The sequence below is a fragment of the Callospermophilus lateralis genome, unplaced genomic scaffold (genome assembly GCF_048772815.1).
Source record: "Callospermophilus lateralis isolate mCalLat2 unplaced genomic scaffold, mCalLat2.hap1 Scaffold_297, whole genome shotgun sequence".
In the NCBI taxonomy this organism is placed as follows: domain Eukaryota; kingdom Metazoa; phylum Chordata; class Mammalia; order Rodentia; family Sciuridae; genus Callospermophilus; species Callospermophilus lateralis.
In genome coordinates, this window is record NW_027513621.1 from 1,611,489 (window position 1) to 1,621,719 (window position 10,231).

Here is a 10,231-nt window from a genome sequence, read left to right on the forward strand (position 1 = left end):
TGATCGTAAATCAATATAACATTTTGTGTATATTTTAAGATATCAATTCAATCCATTATTTAAAGTTCGAAACAGTTACATTATTTATTCACAGTATGGTCTATTCAGACATTATCTCTATATACATAGAAACAGGGTACACCTATTTGTACCCCCAAACTACTTTACATGGTTTCAAAATATTGATCCCAGCAATGGTGGAAGAAATACTCATGTCCCCTGATCTACATATACATTTTATCACAGTAATATTCTGGACACAAAAAGCAAAGTTCACTCTTATGATTGTACCAATGCCTTAAAGGAAAGTGAGCATGGATTACTTAAAACATCCATGTACAGGTTGCCTAATGTGCTCAAATGTCAATCCTATTGGTGACTACAAAATTCTTTCTTTCTAAGATTATATATTCAACCTCAAGCCTGTTGAAAATGTCTAATCCTATCACTCACTTTATACATTGTTTGATTTCCTATACTCTCTATTGATATCTGCTTTCCTACGTATTTTCCCCAGTTCATAATTGTGACTGACCCTTCACATGAGCTGACATTTACATTCACTCTCTATGCGAAACCCTATTGCTAAAAAACTTTTGGTCCAAATCATATACTCACTCTTCTTTCTATACCTACCAAATATCTTCTTTATCCTACTGACAATCCCTTATTGAATGGATGTTCTCTTCGACATTCAATCATCCAAGGTACAATGTCCTATGCCATTCAATATATATTTATCTGAGACATCTGTGCAGAATGTATTTCAAAGCTAAGTATCCCAATCAAGGGCCCAATGCCCTTTTGGGCTTCAAATCTTACCTAGATTTCTGTTTTCATACTTATATTTCACCTGTATATTCTTGTAAATATCGCAGGTTCCCAATACCATTTTTTATTCCACAAAATGTTTCCTACGCCAAATTGAACATGTTATTATCCCTAACCATACACTGTTCCCTCAATCTAACTTTACAGAATAGCTGTGACAGAGTTAGTCTTACAATACAGGAATGTAGGGGATCTTCCACCTGCTGAGAACCTCAAAGGTCCATGCAGAATGATCCCTGGAGAAGATGTAGGCAGCTATGAAGGACGTGAGAGAGCAAAAGTCATCTTCCATGGCAAACATCCTGTATTGGATGAAGGGATGTGTCTGAACCAGCTTCTATCTTCTTAATGTAGAGAAGATGGACCAAACCAGGCCAGTTTGGAGAGCTCCGTTCAGGTGCCTATGGTTGATATAAAATTCTAACTTGTGAAAGTGTCACAGGAATTAGGGGCAGACTCCATCTCATGGGACACTTGGATGCAAGTGTTTGGACAAAGTGGTTGCCAAGGCAGTGACCTCATTCAGTTCCTGAAGAAAGTGAACTACCTCACTTCCTTGGTTATGGTACTCTCTGAACTTGGGATCCAGGAAGCCAGGCACCCAGTGCCAGTCCCAGTCCCAGTCCCAGTGGTCACACTTGTTTGGTTCTACCAAGGACAGAGACAGTCTTTCTTGGTACCTACTGTGGTGAGTATTGCCAAATGCCAGGAGAGCTCTGAAGAGGGGCCTTTCCTGAAAAAGCAGGTAGTGGTTCATCACTGGCTCCTGACAACTTCACAGGGTGGACAAGGAGACCAGATCTGAAACAAGACAGGCTATTTTGGGGGAACATAATAAGTCTCACCTGTCAGAATACACTCCGGGTACTCACAGACCTGCTTTGGAGAAGGAGGTGCCTTTGTGGGTGTGGGTGTTAGTTTGTGGTTTTGTCTCATGTTCTGAGAATAGGTAGGAAAGGTGGTTTGTTTGGTTTAAAATGGACTGTTTCTTATAAGTCGTTTGACAAGGCGAGTGTTTCTATGTCTAGTATCCCACTGTGTCCATGTTTGTAGGCATTAAAAAATAAAATGCATCAATGGATGTATCCTGTCTAGAAGAAAGCTTCCCAGCATTCATCCTGCCCAATTGATGAATGGACTGTGGCTTGCCTTATAAATGGGCAACACCTATTATCTTCCTAAGCTCCTGTTTTCTTCCTGAATTCTGGCCACTCTCCAGAATAGGCTCATGGTTTTGTGTCCAAGATATGTACCACCTCCAGTCTCTGTGACATGCCCATGTACTCGATAGCTGAAGGGAATCGGAGCATCTCAGAAAACTCAGATATCAGTGTGACCAGGAAAGTCTCAGTGGAGAAACCCTGATTTGGGCCTTTTGCTTACCTATTGTTCTGTTGCCCTAAATGTCAGGAAAGTCTTTGACTCAGGCCACCCCTTTGTGAAGCCTGAAGAAAACAGTTTTCAAATGGAAATGAATGGGCATCACCTGTGGCTCTTTGCTTGGAAAGGGATGTGTCTGAATCAGCCCATTGGCCCTGTGTAAGTCTGTTGCTTTGATTCTCAGCACCTGATGGATCTACAGAAAGATCCCATGTGTAAATCCAAAACCAAAATGGCCAAAAGAAGAGTCAATGTGGATGAAGTCTCTTGCCTTCCTCTCTAAGGTCCTGACCTCTATCAAGTTAGAATAAATATTCTTTGGGTCAAATAAGTTCTTCCAAGCCCTGCAGAGGCTAGGGCATAGGTGCTTGGATTTTCTCATGACTCCAATTCACACAAAGAATCTATACCCGACAGTCAGTAAGCCTCAAAATGGAGAAGCAGAGCAGTATTATGGGCAGGCCTATTTGATCACTCTTGGTCTCAGGAAGGGTGTCCAGGCCACCCTGACTTTAGGCAAATGAGGCATAAGAAAGCTAATTTTGGACACTGTCTTGGGCTGTGCCCCTCATGGAAACCTCCAGCTAGAGGTTATTATGAGTGTCTATATGGCAGAAGATGAGGGTCATGTGGGATCTTTTTGGTTTCAATTGTGGTCATTTGTGTGGTGGTTGGAAAAGAGATGACTGGGTCCAGCTGGGTTTGAACTCTGGTGTGATCCCCTTAGAGACTGAGTTCTGGAATTGACCTCAGAGAAGAATTGCCATGAATTGTGTTGGGATTTGACGAGGCCACTCCTGACAGTCGCCCTTGGAAACTGATATGTAGGCCCAGGGTTGCTTTCCACAGATCACTGGGAATCTTAGCCAGGATATCACATGATTTTATTCTGAAAGACTTGGCAGTCATTGTTGAGAGTCAAAACACACATGAACCTTACATTGTAGACCTCAATGGGCCTGGCTTCGTGTGAACTTTTGGCCACTCTTTGCAAAGAATTGGCTGTGAGAGTTCTCCAGAACTTTCATTGAAATGAGCTTCCTCACTATTTAATGGTTCCTAAATGAACTGAAACCCACAATGCCTCCAACTTGATCCTTGAAAATTGGCTAGATAAATACCATGAAATTATTGACATTCCCATTACTAGGTGGCACTGGAGAACTTTTTGATGTCCTGTGTCTGATCATGAGTGTACCAGACAGTGCCTTGATTGACTTGGTTTCATGAAAATGGTGTAGAACATAAATACCAGTAAGTTGGAGCTTACTGAATAGTGTAACTAGAGAGGTGGTGTGCAGGTGTGTGATAAAACATCTGTGTTGTGGCTATGTGGATCTGACATTGGCTTGCAAATGGCTTGTGACTGACATGGTGCATCCAGCAGAATCTTATATGTCTGAAACCTCTCCATATAAAGGCATCTTTTTATATGGAGATTTTCAAGGCAATGTTCAGAATCAGTTTGTTATGGTCAAGGGGGAAATCTATGTGGGATTGAATCCTGGTTGTTACATTCTCCTGCAGACCCTGACCCACCACACGTGACAGAACTCCCTCCAGCACTGGGTCCCAGTTGAATTCATTGTATTTCATGAAGCAAATACCAAACACCCAGTGCAAGAAACAACATGAAAAGTGGGGGATGACCAAATGGCTTCAAAGTCCACACAGGGAGACACTTATCATTAAGTGGCCACAGTTTACCTACAAAGAGTGAATTCAGCACTGCTGCCTCATGTCCTTTGGAAAATATGAAACCATGTCCTCCAGGTCACATAGATGCAGACACAGCTTTGATGCTCTCAATAGAAAGGAAGCTAAAGCTCCTGATAACAACATATATTTCAAGTGCCTAACCTCAGAGGCAGTTTCTTAAGGAGTCTTTAGGCCGGTAGAGCTCCATGTTTGTGGAGTGTTTACCTGTTAGACCAGGACGCTAGAAAAGACCACTGACTCCAATTAAAATCAAATTAAAGCAAGTTTATTATTTCCACTTGTCGGGCTACGTCTCCCTCCCAAAATGGTGGTAACAATACAGCAACCCCACTTTTCCTACAGCCCAGCTTTATAGCCCAGAAAGTTACACAAAACCGGGGTTACAGATAACAGATCTCTGACTAGCATCACACTAATGGTAGTTTAGATTTTTTTTGCTGTCCCCAACATCAGAATTTATGAGGACCATTAGAGCCTCAGAGAGGGTTGTTTTCTGGCCAGGGAAGGCCAATATTTATGAGGTGTCACTAACATTTCAGAGAGGGCTGATATCTGGTCAGAGAGTAAGGAATGGGTGAGTTCAAGGCACTGGCTGGCATTCCAAGCAGGTTCAGAATTTCATTAATTTATAGTTAAGCCAAAACTATCTTTTCATGGCTTTGTGGCAAGATGGCTACCAATTTTAATAAAAGATTAGGTTGGGTCTATCATTCCCCCCTTTTCTAATGTGTCCCTTTCAAATCTTTGACAGGGTAGGGGAAGAGCACTGAGTAAATTTTAATCATTCAGGTAACAGTCTCCAAATTTTTAGAACTCACCCAAAACTGAATTCCTGATTGTACCTGACTTAATTATTTACTTAAATTGATAGTCTATTTATTTTTGACTTCATTATTGTAAGAAAAGAGGCATCACACATTTTGGCTTCTTCTGAGCTGAGAGAGGGTGATGTGAGGGGGCATGGCATGAGGGACATGAGTTGCCTTTTGGAATTCAGTTAAAGGACATGAGTTGCCTTTTAGAAGTCAGTTTGTTTTGAAGTCTGGTTGGGAAAGAACAGGTTGTAAAGGCATCTGAGGATGGATTCTTCTATGACAGAAACAAAAACCATGAGTACTGAATAAATGTTGCAGCAGCTGGAACATGTCACTGTATAGAAGTTCCCTCACCAGTCTTTAATATCCCCAGTTATCAGGACTGTCAACTTAATATTTAACACTTAGTGTTACAGTTGTCCTTCCCCATAAGTTACAGTTTAATAATTTATTGTCACTGATCTTGCAAAATCCTTTTACTAGTATTATCTCTGTGTCTAATAGAGAAACTTTTAATTCTGTTACTCAGGGCTGGATAATCGTACTAGCAAACACCAAGCCTACCTGTGTAGGTTAGGAATATCTGTAGGCCTTAAACTAAAAACTTCTGCCTCTGGAAGCTCCTCTTGATAGTCTCTTTTTATGGTTATCAGGCATTCTTGTCTGTGAATCCTTCTTTGTAACCTCCAGTCTTACTTATTTTGGGAGGCTAACATAAAGTGTATACCTTAAAATATTATTATTATTATTATTATTATTATTATTATTATTATTATTATTTAAAATGCACAGGAATGGCTGTATTTTGGTATTTACTGTCTTTGCTAAGTGTTTAAGATGAAGCAGTCAAACTGACTTTTGTTTCTATCTATTGTTAACAGTCAGCTGAGGTTTTATGGGAGTCATTTTTGGGGAATCTTGAGAGCAGCTTCTCAGTTCTGCTAGTGTCATTTGCGCTAGGTGGGTCCAGGTCTTGCTTGACCGTGTGGCTTCCCTCGGAAGCATCAGGGATGTCTCCCTTCTCTGATGACTCTCCTCTTCGTAACAAATGCACTGATTGGCTTTCTGTACTCCAGTGGTCTCTTTTATCTCCCTGATCAGGAGGTTATGTGGCTCAGAGTTGCAAAGCTCTTTAGAGAAGTACCCTGTTCCCTGGATTTAGACTGACTCAGAGGGCAAGAGCCAAATATTGGTTTTCTTGGCCCTTTCATTTAACTTTAATTTTAAATCTTAATCTTAAACATCCAACAAATAAATTTTAACAGCCTTACATTAAGAGTACTGGGCTTTAATGTCTATAACTTTATAACTATTTATTTTTTTAATAAATTGGGATCTGTATTATTCTGTCTTTATTGTAGGTGATGACTTATTATCTTGAATAAACCCATGTTGTGTTCTTAAAGCAACACATTTGTAAAACAATAACAGGGAATCTTTGGATCACTTATAAGAAAATTTCAAAATAAAATTAACAAAAGTAAAAATAATTAGTTCGTGTAATACCTACCCTGAATTTTTTGGCTGAGTTATACATTAAATCCCCTGTTTGAGATCCTAGTAATCTTGACAGAAAAAAAAAACAGCTTTTGAATATAACTTTAAATGAAATAAAATCTGACCTACTGCTTTTGCAGTTATTCTAACATGTAGTAAGTTGGAACACAGAGCCTTATCTCAGGTAAGGCAGGGGTCTTTATAAATCTCAAGTGTTTTAGTTCTAAAGCAGAAATTTGTTTTTTTAAATATCATTTTACAAAGTTTACATAAATTGTTTGATGTCACATAAACATTAGCTAACATGATATGATATCACATTTAAAACATGAATTAAAGAAAGGTTGAATGTACTTAACCTTTACATAGATTAGGCTCTCATTAAATTAAAAATATATTTAAATTTTCCCAATGTAAAAAGTAACATAAAACTTTACATGTTTATTGAAAACAGGTAAATGAATGCCCAATATATATTTTTACCATACAACTTCAGAATAGCAGCTTGATATAATGCTCTTTTAAGTTTCTACCTTACAGACTTGTATACCTGGAAGATATAAGCACATTAATAGCATCACAATTACATGGATGTTTCTACATCATCCCAGTTAAGCTTTTAAAGAAATGGCAGTACAGTGCTCTAAAACAACAGTTCTTATTTAATCATTTGTTTAATTTTTATGGTTGCTTGCTCTAGAAAAAATAAAACTTAATAAACACAATGTTATTGGTAAACTTATGTTTTAAGAAATTTTTGTCTCTTTAACACATGATGATTTTTACAATCTTATACATACTTTAGTACAAACTTATAAAGACCTTAGTTAAACAATCAGATATCTAACGAAAGTACTCATGAATGAGTAATCCCATATCATATTTACTTTACTAATTTATCAAAATATTAGACAAATGTATTGAACAGTGTAAACCATTTTTTTTGTTGAAGGAAACGTCCTAGAACCAAGTCATATTAGACATTTTATAGACATTAATATTTTATTAGATTTTTGAACACCTAGAAAAACTCTTAAGCTTAAATTTAAAGACATTTATTTTTATCTGTTTTTCAAATTTCAATTTAACCATTTAAATGACCTGAATTGAAGATCTTTGGATCCACTTTTTAAAATTTGTTTTTATGAGCGCTCCTTTTATATGTTAATTTGTGTATCACATGTATGATATACGGACATATGTATATATAGACATACAACACATAACAAAAGTGTGCACACATAATAATAGTAAAGGCCTTGTAGCTTTGCGCAGGTGAAATCTCCATTGCAATGTATCAAAAACTCCACAGTTGGTCAAAGATAGATCTGATCAGATAAACATTAACCTAGGTCTGCAGGATCAAAATCATGAGCTCAAAAAAAAAAAAAAAAACCCAGAATCTAAGGAAAAAAAGTAAAAGTCCAAGAAAAAATGACTCGCCAGTAATTTGTAAATACCATATCATTTACATTTTTTCTTCCTTAGGCCCCAGATCAGTCTGCTACTCAGCTTGCAGGCTTCTTTAATTTGCATTTCAATCTAAGTCCTGTCTGAGGTCTGGAAGGAGCAGGAAAAAACTGCTATTCTGAGCAGACACCTCAGCCCTAAGTCATTTTAACCATAATTTTCAGGTTAGGATGTTGAAAATTATGATACATGTTTAAGATACAACTCATAAAATTTTATATCTTTACATCTTTTTTGTCAACAGAAACCATATTATGATTTACTATCCTTGTCCAAATTAATGCACTGATACACACAGTGATATTTTCTCAGGCTACCCAATTCAAAATTGGTGAAAAAAAAAAAAAGCCTGAATGATTGGGAAGTTACTTGCCAACTTGGAAGTAGAGTTCTTTAGTTTTCCATCCTAAGTATTAAAGTTCTCTGGAATTAATTATCTGAAATCACAAACTAAACAATTACCTAATCCTGACTTTTAACTGCAAGATTGTGCAATGCTTCAAAAACCCATTCAGATACCAGATTGTTACAATAGAAAATCATAATTTAGACACACATTCAGCTAAGATCATTCCCAAGAAACAATTTATAATATCAACACATTATTGCACATATCTAAAAGGGCCAGAAACAAAGACACAAGACAGACAGAAAGGAGCTCCAGACTATGGCTGACAGACAGAAGCCTTTAAAACAGAGCAGATAAGAGAAAAATCTCCTACACCAGTGGCAATATAGATGTCCCCACAAGGGAACCAGATGTTTTCACAGAGGGACAACCTGAAATGTAAAATCAAGGGTCTACATGGTGACTTTACTGCATATAGTGTCCCCTTTTTCTTTTTCTCTTTTTTAAGAAGACAGAGGTGGCATAATCCTTACAGTTCAGGTAAGGAAGGAGGGAATTCCCTGAAGCAACAGAGCTTTGGCAGCTGCTGCGAGTCCCTCAGTCCCTCCTTTTACTTACAGGATTAGCTTCTCTGGTTCGGTTCCACCCCAAGCAGGATCCATCTCCTAACATTTCAGTAGTCAGGTCTCAAAAAGGTCCAGGGCGGAGGGGGAGGTGGTATATCAAAATTTGTAACTTAAAGTTCGGTTCCTGACCTTGAAGCCAATTAATGCCAATTTAATAATGAGGACAGTGTTTGGAGAAAAAGAAAAATGGGGTTTTATTGCTTTGCTAACAAAGGAGAAACACAGAGGACTCTTCCCAAAGTTTGTGACTCTCCTGATATGCAGGGACAAGGGGTTTTAAAGTAGTTTCACTTGTTAACCTGGGAGATACTCAGTTCTAAGATCCCCAGCAGGCATTGCCCTCTGCAGTGGGTGTGCTCCAGTCAGCCAGCTAGGGGCTTCTCTCATCCTGCTTAACCAAGGGTGGTAAAGTTCATCGCAGTTCCTTTAAGCACAGTCCAAATGGGTGTCAGGCTTACTTGCTTTTTTACCCATTTCCACATCCAATATCCTTAAGATTTTACCACAGAAATCACACAACAAAATGCACAAAAACGAACAAACAAACAAAAAAAAAACCCATATAGAACACAGAACAACACACACACACACACAAATAAAAAAAAAAAAAAACAGAAACCCTGCACCGAAACAGAAAATCTGAGGAGCAATGCAATGTATTGGTAAAGCTCAGGGGTACAAGTGCGTGTGTGCCCGTCGGCCCCTCTCTATCCTTCCAGAGCAATTCCCTACAGAACAGAACAGAGGAAAGAACGATTCTCCTTACTGTCCCGGACAGGAGTATATGTGAGCCTCCTGAGGCCACCTCTCTGTCATCAGAATAGATCTCCCTTAACCGAATATTACATGTTATAAAGGCAGCACTTACATATGGAGACATCCTCCACCAGGTGCTTCCTAACAGTTTTAGTTCGGTGGTTCACTGTAGTGCTCCCCGGACCAAAGGCTCACTCCAAGGTCTTGGAACTTGGCTCTCCAGCCTGGAGCCCTGGAGGGAAGGCCAGCTTTAGAATTTCCAGCAGTCTGGTCTTGTGATATGCTTGGGCAGTGTCATCTCGCTGGGAAACGACAAAATGTTAGACCAGGACACAAGACCACACACTCCAATTAAAATCAAATTAATGCAAGCTAATTATTTCAACTGGCCGGGCTGTCTCCCTTCCAAAATGGCAGGAACAAGACAGCAACCCCACGTTTCTTAGAGCCCAGCTTTATATTCCAGGAAGTTACACACAAAAGGTTTTACAGATACCAAAACTTTGACAAGCATCACACTAATGGTAGTTTACATTTTTTTTTTCTGGCCCCAACTTCAGAAATTATGAGGACCATTAGAGCCTCAGAGAGGGTCGTTGTCTGGCCAGAGAAGTGCAATATTTATGAGGTGTCACTAAAGTTTCAGAGAAGGCTGCTATCTGGTCACAGAGCCAGGCATGGGTGAGTTCAAGGCACAGGCAGGCATTCCAAGCAGGTTCAAATTTTACAGTAATTTATAGTGAAGCCAAAATTATCTTTTCATGTCTTTGTGGCAAGATGGCTCCCAA